A 20,335-nucleotide genomic window follows, 5' to 3' on the forward strand; every position below is an offset into this window, starting at 1 on the left:
TATCAGTGCTAATAAAAGAGGAAAAGAGTGAGAGAGGGAGCACTAAATGTAGTAAAAATATGACTTTGGTTCCCAAGATACAGAGGTACACAGGTCAGGAGATGCTCTCATACCACCTGCATACAAATTTCAGTGGAGTTTCTCCATGTGAAAGTAATTTCTTTCATCACAGTTTCTTTAGAACAGTAGTTTATATGTCTGCAGATTTGTTGTATCAAATGCAAATGATAGCAATTTTTGAAAAAAAAAAGCTTCACTTATGAAGGTGGTTTGAATGGTTAGGGTGGCATGGATGTGATTGTCATTTATTACATGAATTAAATTTTGACATAAAAGGCCTGTGGGCCGAAACCGGCCTGTTTTGTACATTAAACTCGATATTTGCTCCAATTTAGTGCTGGCTGTTTTGTTTTTTGATATGAACTACATTTTTGATAGATGAATCAAAGGTTTACAGTTGTATTGTTGTATCTGCTACATATCTTAATGGTTAAGGTCTTCACCTCTCATGTACAAGGTTTGATCCTGGTCTCCAACTAGTGCCTGTGTAGAGGATACATGTTCTCCCTGTGTCTCTGTGGGGTTGATCCCCCATTCCAAAATCATGTTAGGTGTTTATGACCTTAACATAACCCAAGAATGGGGTTATGGGGGCAACACAAACTCTAGATGGTGCCTATAGGGAGGAAGAGTTGTATAAACCAACCTCTTTGGGCATCAGCTGTCATACACAATATTCTTTAGATAAGAGAATATAGATCATAGACTTCACACCATGGTATAGCCACTCAATGGTCTAAAAACTGGCTCTTGGCAATTTGGTCATGTTGACTAATGTGGGTATGTGGCTGAGACAAGTGGTTTAGGAACTGGCTTACTATGACCTACTGCAGGGACCCATGCTAAAGGTGGGAAGGGTAATTTCTACCACTACTGGCCTGTGTGTGCCCACCATAAAGCCCAGCAGCTCTAGTTCAATAAGCTGCTGGTGTCTAGCTGCTTTGCATGGGTTGCTTGGGTTAGCTCTTTTGAGTGAATCATCATTACCCTCATTATCACCCCTTTTTCCCAGTTTCTACATGGGGTCAGTGTGTCTTGTCACTTGTTGCTATATCTCCCTGTTCAATGCCACACTCCTACCCTCTTTGACATTCATGCTTGACTGTCACAGGTCTTCTCTCAGTTAATCCATCCACCTATTTGCTGGATTCCCTCATTTCCTCTTGCTTTCTTCCTGTCTGTCCCAAAGCTTCTTCACCAAATTATCTTCTCCTTGTCTGAACATGTGCCTGAGCCACTGTAATCTGTTCTCTCTGACCTTTTCTGCAATTAGAGCTACTTTGGGCTTCTGCTCTTATGTCCTCATTTAATTGTCTGTCATACAGTGTGCTTCCTGCCACCCATCTCAGGCATTTTGTCTCCATTTACCTCAAGTTTCCTCAACTGCTCTGCATTTACTGTCCAGGCTTCTGTACCATACAGTAGTACTGCTCGCACTACTGTTTTGTACACTTTACTTTTCAGCTTCTTTAGCATTTTTCTATCATATACTACAGCTGACATCTGTACAATTTGTCTGCAGCCTTGATTCTAGTTTTGACCTTCTCATTCAGACTTCCCTTTTCCTCACCCACCCCTCCCAGATACTTGAAGTTATTAACCTCTTCCACTATTTTCCCTTCTATCTCATTTCTTGGCTTCTTCTGATTTCCCCCATTTGCTGCCATTACAACTGTCTTATCTGTACTCAGTTTCATCCCATGTGCCTTCAGTTTTACATTCCATTCCTCTATCCTTTGTTGAAAGGTCTTGCTCAGACTCTGCCTGTAATGCCACATCATCTGCATACAGCAACTTTATTGATCTGTCCCCTCTGACTGGTTTGCTGATGAAGTCCATCACCAGTGTGAAGAGTACTGGGCTCAGAGCTAAACCCTGATGCCCACCCAGTCCCTCTGGGAACCCCTCTGCAAGACTGAAAGCTGTTCATAGTTGAGTCACTGTGTCCTTGTACATAGTTTGTACTAATTCTATCAATGTTTCTTGGACTTCAAACCACACTGAGCTGTCCAAATCAGCATTCCTGGCACCTTATCATATGCTTTCTCTAAGTCTATGAATGCTCTGTTGGAGTCCTTCCTAATTTCTAGCTTTTAAGTATCTGTCTTGCTGCAAAATTGGGTTGGTTGTGCTGCATCCAGATCTGAATTGAAACTGCTCATTTACCATCTTGCATTCTACTAATCTACATATACATTTATCAATCACCCTCATCAGAACTTTCAAACTTTCATGCAGTGTGATAGGAGTTTGATACTTCTGTACTGCCCACAGTTGTTAATGTCCCATTTGTTCTTGAACACTGGCACTAGTGTGCTTAGTTTTCAGTTATCAGGGATATGTCTTTCACCCCATACTGCTGTGATTACCCTCAGGAGCCATGTGTTCCCTAACTCACCCATTGTCTTGATCATATCTGTTCATCTGAGCCTGCTGCATTCCCTGACTTCAGTTTTCTTTAGTGATGTTCTTACTTGTTCTAGAGTGGGCTCCTCCACTTCTGTCTCAGTAGTCTGTCTCTGGGGCTGTTCATTTTCTGTGGGGTTTTCTTCATTCAGAAGCTGCTGGAAATACACCTTCCATATACCTTTGATATCCTGTGGACTGTTGAGCAGGTTGTTGCTAGCAACCCTTATGAAGGGTGTCTCTGTCTTATTTATCTTTCTGTCTTTGCCTTGCAACCTGATAGAATTTCTTTGTGGCATCCACTGGGTCACTTTCTAGATGTTGGTAGAGTATCTCTGATGACATGTTCTTTCCTATTGCAACCCCTTTCTTAGCCTCCTTGCAAGCCAACCGGTATTCCTTCCTAGCCCCGTCTATCCTTTCTATCTCTCACTTTTCTGTGCACTCATTCTTTCTTTTGATGATTTCCTGGACTTCTTCATTCTGTCACCAGCATTCTTTATGTGTCTTATTTTCATACCTGGCTCTATTGCATAGCAGTTTTGTAGCCTTAACACATGCTGTTTCGAGGCCCTGTCATTCTTCTTTATCTCTACCTATTTCCTCTTTTTCTTGAGGTGCTGGAGTCGTGAACAATTCCTTGAACTGTTGCGCTTTCTTTCCAGTCAACTTCCATGTTTTCAGCCTGGTCTCTGTTGACCTTAGGTGCTTTAGTGACCATAGCTTGCAGCTGATTGTTACAACAGTGGTTTATGCTGTGGGCTGACTGTTTCACTGGTGATGACTTTGCAATCACTGGTCCTATCCCAGTGCCCTTTGCCTATTAGGAGGAAGTCTACCTGAGTTGCATGTTGACCGCTCTTTATATGTGATCTTGTGACTGTTGGTTAACATCAAGCCATTTGCTGGAAAGATGGCTAGAATGGCCCCTCCTTCTTTATTCTTGTTGCCCCATCCATGTGGACCAGGTAGTCCTCATATTCTGTTCTGTCTGTCCCAATGCATGCATTTAGGTCACCCATTATCAACACAAATTACTGTTGTCCTGCTTTCTCTAGTAGGTCCTGCAACTGCTGTCTGAATATGCTTTTTTCCTCAGTATCAAAAACCCTGCTGCCAGACATAGGCTGAGAATATGATTACTGCTCTGTCATTATATTAGACTCTGATTGCCATGAACCTGTCACTAATTCTGATGACATCCCTCACTGTCTTCTGAAGCCACTCCCTCAGCACAATTCCCAGATCGTTTATTAACAGTGAAGGCAGAGCAGCTGAGGAAGTTAGAGGTGATGGAGATGAAGTGCCTGAGACTTGTGGTAGGATGCACACTGTGGGACAGACAAAGAAATGAGAACATCAAAGTTGAAGCCCCAGTAGATCCAATTGCAAAGAAGGTCAAATAGAAGGGATTACTGTGGTTCAAGCACAAGTGCTTGAAAGTGAAACACAACCTGGTAAAGCAGAATTGGGATTTAAAGGAAGAAGACAGGAGGAAATGACAGCATCTATCTAAGAGATGGATGGATTGTTTGAGAAAAGATATGCAACAGTCTTACGTGACTGTTGAAGAAGGTAGGAGACTGGCATTGAATCGAGAGAGATGGAGACAGTTGACACGACACCCTGCCTCCATGCAGAAAATGGGAAAAGTGGGGTTGGATGTGATGATGATGATGATGATGCTGGTAATAATGATTTTTAATTCTGTAATTTCTTCATTGCCAGAATTACCACGTTAATATCATATAGCGCATAAGAAAAGTATGATTACTTAATACTGCTATTGTCTCCTACTAGGAGCAAACTATGGTGTGCACAGTTAGAAAAGGAAATGGGAAACATATTACTTGATCTGTGTAATGTAAAGTGTAAACAGCACTGCAATTCTATTATAAAAAGTCCTATTGTTTGACACCCTGTTAGGGAAGTTGCACAAAAAAATTAAGTTTATTTTTAGCTTTAGGCTTGCAGGCAAGAACAGTCTTTTCTGAATCAAGTCATAGTGTTTTTTCTTTGTTTATTTCTTTGTTTTCACATTTACACATTATATTAGTCATTTCTATATCCATTTCATGCGTCAGAAATGTTTACTATTCGATTTCATGTTGTCTTCTGCTGTTCTCTGCACCCTTTTCTTGCCTCAATACCCTTTATTAAAAAATAAAACAAAATTAATAGCTGAAAATAGTACTTCCTTGTGGGATTTCTATTAATGCACTCAATGATGGGAAATGTAATTTTCTAAATAGAGCAGTAATAGTTTTCTATCACTTTTTAGTGATGGGGAAGCAAGATACAACATTTAAAATGATGCTAGAAATCAAGATTTAGCATTGTAATGTTGGAAATGTATTTATGCACAGGGTAATGGAAACACAGAATAACAGTATTCTCTGATTTCCATTTGTGAGATACATAAAATATAATATGGAGACTGTGTTGAAGCTACTGCACTAAAATGTGTTTTTTGTAATAGAGGTTGTACAACAAATAGTTCTTTGTTGATAAAATTTGAGATGAGAAATTCTGTCTTCATCAACAGTTAGCTATCTGTCTTTATTCTGCTCAGCCTCTATAAATTTTCAAGGTTTCTCTCTTTTACATAAAATGCCCTGAAAATATGTTCCCACTTCAAACACTTTTATAGTTTCGTTGAATTTTTCTGATGTACTGTACCCCTTCCATGCCTTAGGAGGTGCTTTTGTCTCACCCTTTTTTGCAGCTCGACTTCGTATTTGCTTAATTAGTGCTTTATAGTTGTCTTTTAGGATAATTCCAAAAGGGGATATTTTTTGGCTGTTGCTGTTACTTATACTTTGTTGCCTAGCAAGTTGTGTGTATTTACTGCAGTCTTCAGAAAGTGCATACATTCAGTGTTGATGGTGTTTAATATGAACTTTTTTGTTTACCTTAGGTTTTCATTTTTTATTATGGATATAACTGCTTTGTCAATAAAGCCAACTACAAGATAGCCAGTATCTCTTTATTTTTCCTTGGGAGAAGAATGCATTGAGGAGGGCTGTTAGAAAAAAAGCTCTTGTAATCAAAATGTAAGGAAAGCTTTCTATCTTCTCCACCAAGAATTGAACTACCATTTTGCTCTGCTGGTTGATCCTTTGAGCTTGAGGATTAAACATCTGGCTAAAAAGCCCAAAAATGAAGATAGAAGGTACATGAGTTGAAAAGGAAGCACATATCATATATAATTTACAAATGTAAAGACAAGCCTATTGTTTCCTCAGCATGTCTTGATCACAATAAGCCAAGATCAGAAGAGGCTACTTTTGTATATTCCACATCTAAATTTTCTTTGCTATCAATTACTGGTTCTAGGTTGTTTGGTTCAAAAGTAAATAATGGGCAAGTAGTCATGAAGACCCTATAGATGCTTGCACAATGCACCCCACAGTTAGGTTTGGCATGCTTCAGTTATGCTTGTCGTCTTTCAAGGAGGTGTGTACTAGATATCTCAGGGGTCAGTTTAAACCAATCCAATCACTGAGATAAACACTGAAAGCTACTAGTACACACACTGAAAGTGACTAGTACACTACTTATTTTCACATTTAGAAAAAGTCTGTCACAATGGTGGAGAATGTGTTGTGTTAGGAACCTATCTTACCATCAACTCCTACTTATTGTCTTCAATATATTAAGGTTCTCCCTGATGTGGGCAATTGAGGATCATTTGTCTTACAAAGGGGAAGTTGGTTGAATAGATCTGAGTCTTTCATTGCAGAAAATAGTAAGCATAGGTCACCAAAAGGGAGTATGTGGGAGACTAAATGAACTTGTAAAGTGCAGAAATACTTCAACAAACTGCAAAGACTGAAGCAGTGCCAAACGGTCGCCCAAAACGGGATAAATATCCAAACGGGTTAAAAGAAAACAATTTTATTAAGCTCCAGAAATGCTTTTCTTTGTTTTAAAAAAAACTTCTTCAGATTAAAACCATTTAAAAAAAAAACGGGGGTTTAAATCCCCCTCTTTCCTGTCACATGATTGCAATCAACAATATCAATGGCTATCCACATGGTGCTTAGCAAATAAAACCCAACCCCTACTTTCTTTTATAACAAATTCCTAAAAATGTTATAAAAAAACATTCATGTGACAGGAAAGAGGGGAATTTAAACCCCCGTTTTTTTTTAAATGGTTTTAATCTGAAGAAGTTGTTTTTTTAAAAAACAACGAAAAGCGTTTCTGGAGATTAATAAAATTGTTTTCTTTTAACCCGTTTGGATATTTATCCCATTTTGGGTGAACATTTTGAACTGCTTCAGTGTTTGTGGAGACTAAATGAAGCCTGCTTTTGTTGCTTTTGTCTTGCAGTCAGCACAAAGGATTGAGGCTATAAGCTGTTAATGAACTTTTTCTTGCTGCATTGCATTTAATTCCTTCAGCCTCCATTTGCCCTCTGTGTAACTTGATGCCAATTAGGCATAAATAACAAATTAGAATTAATAAAGGGAGATGGTTTATAGTCTATCTAGACTGCTGAGAAACTTAAGGCTTGTGATTTTCTTTGTGTCAGATCTTTAGGGACTGTTTATCAGGGCAAGAATTTTAGAGAGATACATGCTGAAGGGACATTATATTCAATGATGTGCCTGATAAGTGGTCAAGACAGGAGGACTATTACTTTTTGGGTCTTGAGGCAATACCTTTGTAGATTAGCTGGATTAAGTAGAATGGTTTGCAAACCATAGTGGTGATCTGATCTTCAAGTTATAGTGTTGTCAACATATTAGCAGGTCTTTTGAGTTTGCATACGAGATGTCATTGATGTAGTATGAACTGAGGATTTGCTGTTTTACAGAGCTCTTTTGTTAGGAGTACCATGACTGATAGCATTTTTTTTGTCTAGGATTGAAATGTGAATTATTTTAGGTACCTCCCAGACCTTATTTGAGCCCTTTTATTAAGAGTACCATGACTGATAGCATTTCTTTTTTGTCCCGGATTGAGATGTGAATGATTTTTGGTACTTACCAGAACTTATTTGAGTTATTTTGCTAAGAGTATCATGACTGATATAATTTCTTTTCTGTGCAAGACTGAAGTGTGAATTATTTTACTTCCTGCCAGACTTTCTTTGTTTTGCTGCCACAGGTACTATCACAGTGTTCTTGCTCACAGTGAAATTGATGTGAAGAAGATAATGCATGGATTTATGCAGGAACAAATACTGTTTTAAGCCCTCCTTCAATATCATTAAGGTGGTTAGACCATCTTCCTCACCAAATATTCATCTGAATCTTTCTGGCCTGCCTTACTTGGCCCCATTGCCAGCTCCTATTTTAGTGAAACCAAACTTCAACACATAGCTGACAATGTAAATGTTGACAGAAGTATCAGTGCCAATGTCATTGTCTGATTTGGGACCACAGTTTTAATGACTGGAACAGCTGATGCCAACCTTCCCACCAGCATCAATGATCCTGATATCAGTGCCATGGATTTCAAGAAGTGCTCTGCTTTGAGGCTTAGGCTTGATCTGTCAGTGTCATAGCCAGTCCAGATTATTTTCAATGACATTGCCAATGTCGCAAAGATCATCATTCCAACTTTCGAGGTACTACACATGAAACTGAACCCAGGGTAAACACATGTCCTGACCTTAAAGTTCCTGGTTGTGATTTCGGTTTGCACTCTGGGCCCATGCTAATGGTTTTGACATTGGCCCAGATGATTTTGATACCTAGCCATTTAGGACTGATCCCATTGCTTGTGACAACATTTTCAGTATCATCCATTGTAGTCATGGTGTAGCCCTTGATGCATTTGTTGCCTTTTACACCTGAACAGTTAAATTTGCACCAGAGAAATCCCTCTGTCTGCTACTTTTGATAATCACCATCTCTCTAATCAAGACAGAGGAGTTGATAGGCTCATGCATAGTAGGTCTATCATATCTGGAAAAGCTCAATTTTCAACTTTCTCATTGGACTTACCTCCCCATTTAATGGTATGGGAATGTTCATATACTCATTCCAGTGTCTTCCAGCATTATATATCAGTGAAAATCAAGGCATAAATTCCAACAATCCCTCCAGTTGACCCTAGGTTTGATGAGGTTTTAGAGTTGACGAAGCAAACAGGGGTGACACACTGACACCATGGGTTCTCTTTACTGTGTCTTGCACGAGGCATTTTGTCCCCCCAACTTTCTTCATAGGTTGTGCAGTATGATGGTAAGCTTGTGACTAGGGCAGAGTGATGAAACAATGATGCAGTGGCTGAGTGGCTCCATTCCTGAAGAGACTAGGCAATATTTTCTAGCACTCAAAGACTGTATTTGGACACAAAGACTGATTTCATAGGTGAAATAGTTTCACAGTTTTCATTTTCTGCTAAAGGATTGTTGAAGTAAAAAGTCTTGTAACAAAGATTAGACTGAACATCAGTTGCTGAGATTCTGCATGATGCTATATTTAGGGAGTATTATTTAATGGTGACAGAGTTATCATTCCACTCAACTATCTGAAAGTAGTATGAGCCATGTTTAGGCATGACCCATACAAAGAGGGAGCTTCTGATATCATGTGCTTGACATAATATGCCTATACAGATCAAGCTGATGATAAAAAACTGTAAAACATGATTTATGTTCAGAAATTACAATAGGAATGAAGATATGATGCCTTATGATATTCCATTTTTATGCTAGCTAACAGTGGGAGATGACATGTTCCTGTATAAGGACTAAATTGTTCTCACTTGAGAAGACATTTTAAATATTCCCTATGGTTTTGCAGTTATATAGCATAATTTAAAATGTTTTTAATGTATTTAAATATATCTTTGCAAATCATAGAATCACTGTAGAAGTAATACAGCTTCATAGGTAGATAGTAGGCTAACAGTCTGTAGACTATCACAAGCCAAGCCAATAACCTGAGGTCAGAATCAAACCCCATATGTGTGAGATAATGATACACAGTTTGTGAGTTCATAGAGAGAATTCCAGGTATTCTCAGACTCATAGGTAAATGGACTTTAGAATACGGCCAATGAAAATCTTTTAAAGAAATGTAATTACTCTAATTTATTTGTTACTTATCTACCCTCATGGAATACACTGTCACAGTATTTAGCTCTATACTCAGGGAAATTACTGATTGTCATCTTTTCATATCCAAGTTACCTATCTTAGGTTCTCTTTTAGAAACCAGTAACAGATGAAAGGCTAGAGGTTTTCTGCAAAAGAGACAATGGGACTAGAATTTACCACATTCATAATTTCTGTCTGTAGTTCTATGTCAGGAACAGAGCAGCTGTGCAAATTCCTGTCCTTCAGCACTGTCTCTGATACTCAGAAGAACTACCAACTACATACTAGCTATCCCTACTAATATAAGTAATGGGACCAGAACTGTGTACCAAATGGTAGTGTTTGCATAACTGACATTGTTCTCTTTATATGCGATGTGTTGCATAGCAACATAGCACAGTGGAGCTTAACATTAGTGCATATTTTTGAAAAACGCTAGCAAACCAAACTTTTGTGGGTAGCAATCATTACTAGTATTGCTGTCTTCTGTGATGTACTCTGATTTGCTACCATAATGACACCCTCCTCCCACCTACAACTATAATGCTGCTAATAATGGCCACCCTAATACTAGGGAGTCCCAAAAGATAGTACCTCAACTGGGATTATTTTATAAGCCGACCTTATAATCCCCATTATTTGGGTTATCCAGTGATTTGATACAAATTATAGGAATATTCTTTTTGCCACAAATAAACATGCCTTGCTGACGATTATACAGGCCATCTCATGCTAAATCATATGTTGCAAAATTGTTTAGGCATAGATTTATAGAACTATCATTCTCTTTGGAGATGTTTTTCACCTTGTTTTGAGTGTTATAGAGGGTTTGTTGTTGTTGTTTCCAGACACAGATCTGAATATTCATCTAAATTTGTATTGCTTTTTGGATCTTTCCGAAAAGTATAGTGGGGCTTTAATATGGATTTAATCACACTTTTCGAAGGTCTATCAGCAGACCGGCATGATTTAGGGATTTTTGGCTTAACACCAGTAGGCCAAGAAGATTTGGGGACTAATAACAAGCCCATAGGAGACCCATGCACTATGCTATTTTCTAGATTAACCAAAAGCATGAAGACATTGAGATCTCATATTTGGCACCTAAGGCTTTTTAAAGCATATAAGGTTTAGGACATTACCCCACGTGGGCTTAGAGCAAAAATGCAACCCTGGGTTAGTCAGATGGATGAATAACTCACTCAGGATTGGGTCCAAGCCCAACATCAGGCATCCACGCTATTTGTGGGGGATCTCAGTACGTACCATGAACAAGCTATAGATAAATGCATTTCAGAGGTTAGACAGATCTGTGAGGAAGCTAAAGTTTATGAGGGGGAAACAACTTTCAACAGACATTTGAACACCCTAGCCAAAGATTTATCACAATTGGAGCAATAACTTAAGAAGAAAAAGATTGACAAATTTAACAGGGATGTCAATGACCATCAAAAAGGGAAACCATTTAATACACACAGAAATGTTCGTTTTCAAGACACCATACAAAGACATATTAAGAAAAGGAAAAGATGCAGGTCGATCCTTAGGAATAGAACTGAGTTTTCAGAGACAATTTCTGGTGATGAATCATCTGCCACTGACTTAGATTCTATCCCTATTCAAGAGTTCCCAGTAGCCAAGAGAAAACCAGTGAATGACCCTTTAGGGTCAAAAGACACAGGAAGGGTAGAAAGCACAGGGTCAATAAACAACATAGAGCAACTTTTGAAACAGATGTTATCATAAGCAACAACAATGTACATAACATTTCATCATATAATCTTACAAACGGTGAAATAAAGTTGCTGAATAAGGGACTAAATTTTGTTCCTGCCTTCTTTGTTAATGAACATGTTTTGGTTAATAATGTAAATGATTTTTGCAGAATTTTGAACCTGAAATTGTTTTTTTCAGAAAATGATCAAGCTCAGAGATCTACTGACTTCCAGTTTCGCAAGTCACAATTTATGTCACCACTGGACAGTTATGCCTCGGTCTTTAGAGAATGTGTTCTCAAAGATTTACATTTTCATGGTAGGACTTTTTCCAGTACTAAACAGAATCTAACCAAAGATGAACAGGTAGCTTTAACTAAACTTAGCAATAACCACAACTTAGTCATTTTACCGGGTGATAAGGGAGGGGCTGTCATTGTGATGGACAGGGAACAATACCACAGGGAGGCCGAGAAACAATTATCTAATGCCCTTTTCTACATGTGTATGCATCTGGTCCTGACTTTTAAGTTTAAAAAAGAGATAGACCAGTTTTTACAGCTGACATATGAAGAAGGCATTATCACACAGGAAACTAAATATCGTCCTGAAGATATAAAACAAGTATAGTGACGCATGACTACCACACTGTTTATTTGTGTGTTCTAAGTCCTGTCACATTGTTTCAGACATGATCTTATTTCAGGCATGAGCCAGCAGGCAATTTTATGAAAATTTTCCAGGTTGCTAAAGGAAGTACCTGTACTGTAGAAGGAAGCAAAATGAGTGTTAATGGAATATTTCAATGGTATAACAAAATCATCTTGCTGCAAAAAGTCCAGTTTGCATTTTCTAAGTGTAATGCATCTTTTACGACTTCTGACTGGTGATATTGGATCTGGTGACTTGGTGGATTTGACTTTGTAGATAATCAGTGTGATACTGTGAGACAGTGATCCCTGAAGCACAGTGTCCACCTTTCACTTGTTCAGACAGTTTATTTAAATCCATTCCAGTGTTATGCCATTCCTGCCGTGAGACTAGATATGATGTTTTTTTTTTTACAAACTGAAAAAGCATATATTTAATAAATGAAAATGGCAATTAACATTTCGTGTGACATAACAATCCTGCCAAAATGTCAATCATGTCCTACATAATGTACATACGTAGGTAGAGGGTTACTATGGCAATTAACATTTCGTGTGACATAACAATCCTGCCAAAATGTCAATCATGTCCTACATAATGTGCACACGTAGTTAGAGGGTTACTATGGCAATTAACATTTCGTGTGACATAACAATCCTGCCAAAATGTCAGTCATGTCCTACATAATGTACATACGTAGTTAGAGGGTTACTATGGCAATTAACATTTCGTGTGACATAACAATCCTGCCAAAATGTCAATCATGTCCTACATAATGTACATACATAGGTAGAGGTTTACTATGGCAATTAACATTTCGTGTGACATAACAATCCTGCCAAAATGTCAATCATGTCCTACATAATGTACATACGTAGTTAGAGGGTTACTATGGCAATTAACATTTCATGTGACATAACAATCCTGCCAAAATGTCAATCATGTCCTACATAATGTACACACGTAGTTAGAGGGTTACTATGGCAATTAACATTTTGTGTGACATAACAATCCTGCCAAAATGTCAGTCATGTCCTACATAATGTACATACGTAGTTAGAGGGTTACTATGACAATTAACATTTCGTGTGATATAACAATCCTGCCAAAATGTCAATCATGTCCTACATAATGTACATACATAGTTAGAGGGTTACTATGGCAATTAACATTTCTTGTGACATAACAATCCTGCCAAAATGTCAATCATGTCCTACATAATGTACATACGTAGTTAGAGGGTTACTGATACCATGCATCCACTAAGAGAAAATGTGTATACCTTTTCTGAATGCTATCATTACTGGCTATCCTGGGATGGTTCAAACAGAAAAATTTGGCTCAGTCTAACTGGTCACATCACAGTATCTGTGGCCACCTTTTTAAAGCTAGTGTTGATATACTGATTAGCTGGATGTGCTATCAGAGAAATCTGTTTTTATTGTGATAACAGGGAGTGTCATGAAAGGAAAATGTTGTTGCCGTCAGGCATTTGCAATGTCTCATCTGTCTCTGTATCTGCAAACATGAAAGCATATAACCCTGCCAATGGCTTATTTGTGTCACTACTGACAGCCCATTATGTATAAATCATTAACATTAATTATAAGACACTATACTTGCCTTCGTACCAATAATATTCAGACACATTTAGTCTTCAGAGTTTGCAATACAAAATCAATTGCCATTGTCTTCTCTTAGAATCCCTTTTTATTTAATTGAAGTTGCTTTAAAGGAAGGAGAAAGGAAAGGAGAACAGTGAGGAACTGAGTGAGGGGAAAACCCACATGCCTGTGTTGTTTAGACAATTTGAGGATTACATTTGCTGAACACATTCTGGACAAAAAAAAAAAAACATAAGATCAACAGGGCAATTCAACAATCAGTGTCCTGTAGTACATTTTATGACTGTGACAGAAGTAAATCTCTATTCTTTCCACATAAGAAACAGATATATCAGCACTCATTTTTGTGCAGAAGGTGTTCGCACAGGTTTAAAATATGAAATTGTTTTATTAACTCAGCCACCAATAATTACTAGACTATAATGCAAAATGTGTCATAATGATATTGTGACTAATGTCATAAGCTTGCTTGGACTTATTTTGTTTACTCTCTGTAACCTGTATTACAAACAGAAGCTAGCATTTTCCATACATGCCTCTGCATACCTGCAGGGAAAACTATAGAAATATAACATTACACATGCCAGAGAAACATGCTGTCAATCTTAACAAAAGGAGATAGCTTTGCAAGTAATCTCAGCTGTCTTTGCTTCTGCAGATTCAAATTGAAGCAAATTGAATGCTCATCATATAATTAAATGACATTGTCCTCTTTGTGTAGACTAATGCTTAAATGAGTGGGGCCTATGTGCAGAGGGAGAAAGAGCAGCCACGTATAAACAGTTATGTAGACGCAGATGAACATGATCCCTCAAAAACCCTTTCATGCCAGAGATTCGCACATTGGGGTATTTTTCAGACACCTTACAGCCTTAGGCTTGATATACATTTGAAATGTATAGTTAAAGTCAAGGTTATAGTGACACTTTTTTCATTATAATAGGCATTCCTGTCCACCTTTAGTTATCAATACTGCAGGCATTTGTAGTTTGATTATGATTCAAAGTAAGAAGAAATAACATGCCTGAAAGCCTTGCACATAGACAGTTTCATGGTGAAAGGACCTTGGCTTTCAGAGGTCAAGATAACTCAGATGTAATTGATCTTCAGCATTTAATGACTGCATTTTCACACATACGTGGTAATAATGATACATTTTTTTTATCAGACTAACAAAACCGTAGACATTATGCATCCTTTCAAGGACACAGTCTGTTGTTTAAGTTCCATAATGCATACCTGGAGTACAGACATCTGAAGATGTGAAAGCTTAGATACCATATCTTTTTTTGTGAAGCTGATGAAAAGCTTCATTATCAGCGCACTAATTGCTTTGGATTTGCTCAGGATATGACAGCACTTTGCAGCACATTCATACTTGCTTTCACATAGGCTTGATTCATTGTCCGAGAGTGAAATACTGCTTTAGAAACGGCAATCAGTGACTGACATGCTGTTGTTTTCATCTACACTAAATTAAAGGATTTTCTGTATTTACATTCAAGACTTATATACGCTAATGTTAAGTGTTCGGCTACTTTTCATTATGCCTTAGAAACTAAAGTTCTATTTTATGCGTTTGAACACACATTTCAAACATACAGTATGATATGATGTTACATGTTCATGCATAGGAAGTATATTCACTGAGAAAACATGCACAAAAATAAGGCGTTTGTAAGTGTATTACATTGTCATAACTAAATACAGGAGACAGGAGGTAACAGACATGCTGTACCAATGAAGAAAAACAGGACAAATCATCTTGTATCAAGAAAATAACCAGAACATTGCCTCATAATATAGCTGCTAAACCCAGTACCTTAAAAATTTACTTGGTTGAGACAGCTTAGCTCTCGAATAGTCTAAAGTGATAACAGATAATGCAGTGAGCGGAACATTGTGATTACACTAAAAAAATTAAAAAAAGCTAAACTTGTTAAGAGCTAATGTAGCATGAGACACAAGCATAACTCTGCTTTCAAAAGTGTAATGCTACATGCCTTTTATGTGCTGTGATAGTCTGGTATAACAGAGTAACTTATTTAAATTAGAGCAGTATTTAAAAATTGCCCCTGATTTTTTCCTCATTTCTCTATTCAACAGAGCTTGCTAAGTGCTTTACTGGATTTCTAAGCCTGTGAAACACTTTGGCTTTTTTATTTTTTTTAACAGGTAAGTACATGGAGTAGTAGTAGTCCATGCACTACAGAGATATTATTGGGTCTCACTGTTATTACATGTTCTCAACATGGATGCCAAGACCAACCACTGCTTGAGAGGTGAATTTCTTGACATCTATGTCTCAAATGCATAATATAGAGGATTATGACTACATTGCCGATAATAACCTATTTATGATTGGAGACTTGATCATAATTCTCTGTAGTGCATGGAGCTATAGCTGCTCCATGTATTACTAGTTACAGTAAAAAACAAAAAAAAAAGAGTTTTTCTATTTTTTAATGCCATAAAGTACTTAGTAAGTGCTGTCAGAGTAACACAGTCCCTTACATTTCCACTCACATTGCCATGCCTGCAAACTGTCCAGATGTTCACAGAATGTACACATTTTTCCTCATTTGGTTGGTGTGCTATAAAGTCCATAGCTTTCAGAAAAATTGCTGAGGACTGAAGTCATTAAATAATGACATGCATTTAAGTTTCAGTCATCATATCCTTCAGAAAATACATGCAAACACACCTACTGTTATTCTAGTAACATTTTAAGCTTGTAACAGGATATAGGGAAAAAATTACCGACAAACAGCAGGCAAAAACAAATGCTTTATTCTTCTGCTGTCATTTGCTGGTCAGTAGTAACAGACTTCACTGCCTGGCAAAAAGACTTGACCTTAACTACCTATCCAGGGAGTGCTTAACATTTATTAAGACTGGGTCTCAAGCCACTGTAGCACTTAACTGATTTGTCGTTTTCCAAATATCAGAGCATAATCACTTTGCTCCATGTACTGCAATGTGGTTACGATTGAGACCAGGTTTGTTATATACTTCAAGCATTATCTATAAAGATGTGGTTCATAAAAATAAAAGCAGTAACAGGAATGATTAAAAGCTTTAATCATAGCAATTGACCATTTTCTTCTCATCATAGCTTCACGTATATAAATAAGATAATCTGTTTCTTTTAAAATTGAGGTTTTTTGATATCTTATACGCCTACATTATAGATTAAAAGTATAGTGGTCATCCGATGAAGTTCCATTACTGACATTTTAAAATCCACCTCATTAAGGCAGACATCACTGCACTTCATATCAGGTCCCTCTTGAAACATAATTTTATTTAATGTTGTCAGGCAAAATGATTCTTAGTAAATCTCTGAAAATATACAGATAACAATGATGTCACAGTCAGGAAGTCAAAGTAAGGAGGCTGCCATTTGGTGACTAGAAATTATTTGAAAGGACCCCAGTGACAGTATTAAGAAGAGTGCAGATATTTTAAGCAGTTATAAGGAATAACTGCTAGCAATGTTTGGTAGAAAATGAAAGGCTTAAACTCCTGTGCGTGATAACACAAGGTGCTCCACCACTGGGCATGTTAAAACAAAGGTGTACTGCTGCAAACAATATTTAAAAAATGCTATGTGAGATTATTATTATTATTGTAATATACCTGCCTTACGTTCTTCAAATTTTATTTTGTAACCATGTTAAATATTGAAATTAAGACATCCTGAATGCAATGCAACAAGTAACCATGGTATATCTTCTTCTTCTCCTTTCGGCTTTCCTGTTAGGAGTTGCCATGGTATAATGATGAGCTCAGAAAAAAAGATGCTTAGCATTTCCCCATGTTTACTTGTATTTCTTTTTTAGTATTGTATAAAGAAATACTACAAATAAAAAAAATAGAACGAATGTCCTAGTTGCTCAAAAGTGTCTGAATACTATTATTCAGATTGTAACTATATTTATTCCTATATTTTATTAAGATTGCGATAGATTTATATAATTAAATAATTAATTCCTGGAACAATATGTTTATATGACAGATATACATCTGTACGACATGCATAGATGATTTCAGCATATTCAGTTATATGATGGACTTAGCCAGAGATATTCAGAAAAAGCAAATAATAACTGGCAACACTAATCTTTATGAAGTCATTCCCATGATATGTTTTATGTATGTATAGCTTCTATATCTCACTGCTAAACACATACTTTTATTTATTTATTGATTTATTGATTAATTGATATAGTGATTGATTTACATTTGTTTATCAGGATAGTCTAACTGGGCTATTGACACTTTTTGCCAGACACCTGGGAAGTAAGCACCACAACTGATTAAAGCGACAAGGATGGTGAAAAATATGAATAGAACTAGGGACTATATAAGGAAAAAATTATATGAAAACAGAAAAAAACATTATGGTGCTCAAAAAGTATAAGAAAAAGTATAACAAAAATCCACATGCAAAAAGAAAACAAGATATAGATCACATAGTGCATAAAAGTCAACTTAAACAACTAAGTAGTTTATTTTGTCCAAGACAAATATATACATTCTATGTGCACATGTCAAAAGATAAGCAAGTTTAGGATTCATGGGATTATTTGTCTTTAAAAAAGTGCATTCTGATATTGATAAAATGCACGTAAAATCCATTATCCTGTTTTGAAAAAAGAATAGACAACATAATTGTGTTTTGATGTAAGAATCATTTTTTTTTAGTCGGACATTTTGAAATCATTTTCCACGAACAATTATGTAACAAAAATATAGAAAACATTCAATTGAATAAAAGCCGTGATTTCAAGGACTGCTACTCACCTCTATTGTTGTTGAAATTCCGTTGTGTGTTGTGTACCTAATGAAGTGTCCTACATTTTTTGTAAAAAGAACTAGGATACAGTAATGCAACTGTTACTCATGTAGGTACTGCAATGTAAAGAGTTGGAAAATACACTACAAAAGCTAAAAGGAACATTGTTGGAGCATACTATTTGAGACTAATTGTTGGAGCAAAATCCAAAGGGCTAGTAAACACGAACTTTACATAAAATTGTATATATTGTGTTGGTATTTTTGGTTCTCATATGCCACAATATAAAAAATAGTTCAGCATTTTTTTGATTTCATACTTTTTTATATAAATTACATGGGTCTGCCATTCACTCTGCTTACCCCCTATTGCCCAGTAAACATTTTTTTAGTAACTTACCATGTTATGTAAGGCAACAAGAGCATTCTCTACCTAACACACTTTTGGAAACTAGATGCTTGAGCTTAACAAAGTCAGGCATGTAACTATCCATGTTTCTTTTTCTGTACAAGGCAAGACCTACAACACTATCTCTTGTTTCTGAAAGTGTGAACAAGTTTTGGCGACAGTGCATTCTTTTCCATCTAACAGCCATGCACTTTACTATGGTTCAGCTAAAGGTCATGTCATTTCCTTTTATCAGGTATGTACTGAGCATCTACAATGACTGCCTGGTTTAATGTGTTAAAACAAAGGATGTCTAGGAACTTACAGAAAAGGAGTAACAGTTCTAATCTAAGCACATGCCCCCTCCCCTTCTCCATTCTTCTTTCTAAAACTCTTTGTCATTTGTGTCACTAAACACATAATGCCTCACATGTCATTAAGGCCAGGACATTTTTTCAGAATTTTGTCAAGGTTAGTGCCAGCTTTAGTAGTTGACAAAGCAGTATAAACTTCTGGTAATTTTTTGCTTTACACTGTTGATAGGGACTGAGAAGTCATAGAACTAAAAAAGGTTTTGTTTATGGCATCATGCTTTATTTGTAAGGGAAATTAAACAATGGATCAGATAGCTGCCACAGTATTATGACATACAGTGACATGCAAGGATGATGAAATAGTCCATATCTGATCATGCCAGAAATGGATATTTTTTAAATAGCAAATATTATTTCCATTAGTTCTTAGTTCTGGTGCTTACAGGATAAAAATATTTATACATCTGCAGACTTCCCAAGTTGGTACATGTTTTCATTCTAAACAGTCAACAACAGGAAGATGGGGTTGACATAATGACTAAGGTGTTAACCTTAGAGACGCAGGGTACACTTGGCTGTTACTCATGACAAAAGTATCACAAAGCCATCCAAGCATTCACATAATTAAATTATTTATTTTTTCCAATACCAGCAGACTCGCGCTAAGTGCTGCACTCTCTCACATTCATGGCATTAAATGGATTTCACTGAAATTCTGGCTCATGCAGCAGTCCTCTGTTTATTGAAAATTAATTTGTTTTAATGGAGTGATAATATTTGTATAAAATCACATAATCATCGTCCTGTTTCTGGGGAAGAAAGCAATCTCTCTAACAGAAGATCAATCAAGTGAGGAGTAACATCTTTAAGTTTCTTAAATCAGATATCTGCAGGCATTACCTTAGAAGAGTGAGCTATAAAAACTTTACCTGTGGCTATTTTTCACATATTACTGCTACGTCAATTTTATGTGAAAGTTAACATAGATAAAGCATATATTTCACAGACAAAACGTGCTGTAAAATCAAAAGAAGTAGTAAAGAGCACTTGTGATCAGTATTGTCTATAATTCACAAGAATATATTTATTTTTTTATTTTAATAAAACATATAGTGCTTTCTTTCCTGTCTTTGACATTGCTTGCACGTTGAAATTCAGATGATAAGATAAGGCAACCATACCTGCACAATCAGTCGCATTAATTATTTTAAGTGTTAATTATATATGTATTGTAAAATGGACACTCTGTGGTATGTTCTCTGGTTGAGATTAAGATTTATTTAAGTGATTGTTGTAAAGGTACATTACAAGCTGTCTCTTTC

The sequence above is a fragment of the Protopterus annectens genome, chromosome 7.part0, assembly GCF_019279795.1.
Source record: "Protopterus annectens isolate FY-2018-M chromosome 7.part0, PAN1.0, whole genome shotgun sequence".
In the NCBI taxonomy this organism is placed as follows: Eukaryota; Metazoa; Chordata; order Ceratodontiformes; family Protopteridae; genus Protopterus; species Protopterus annectens.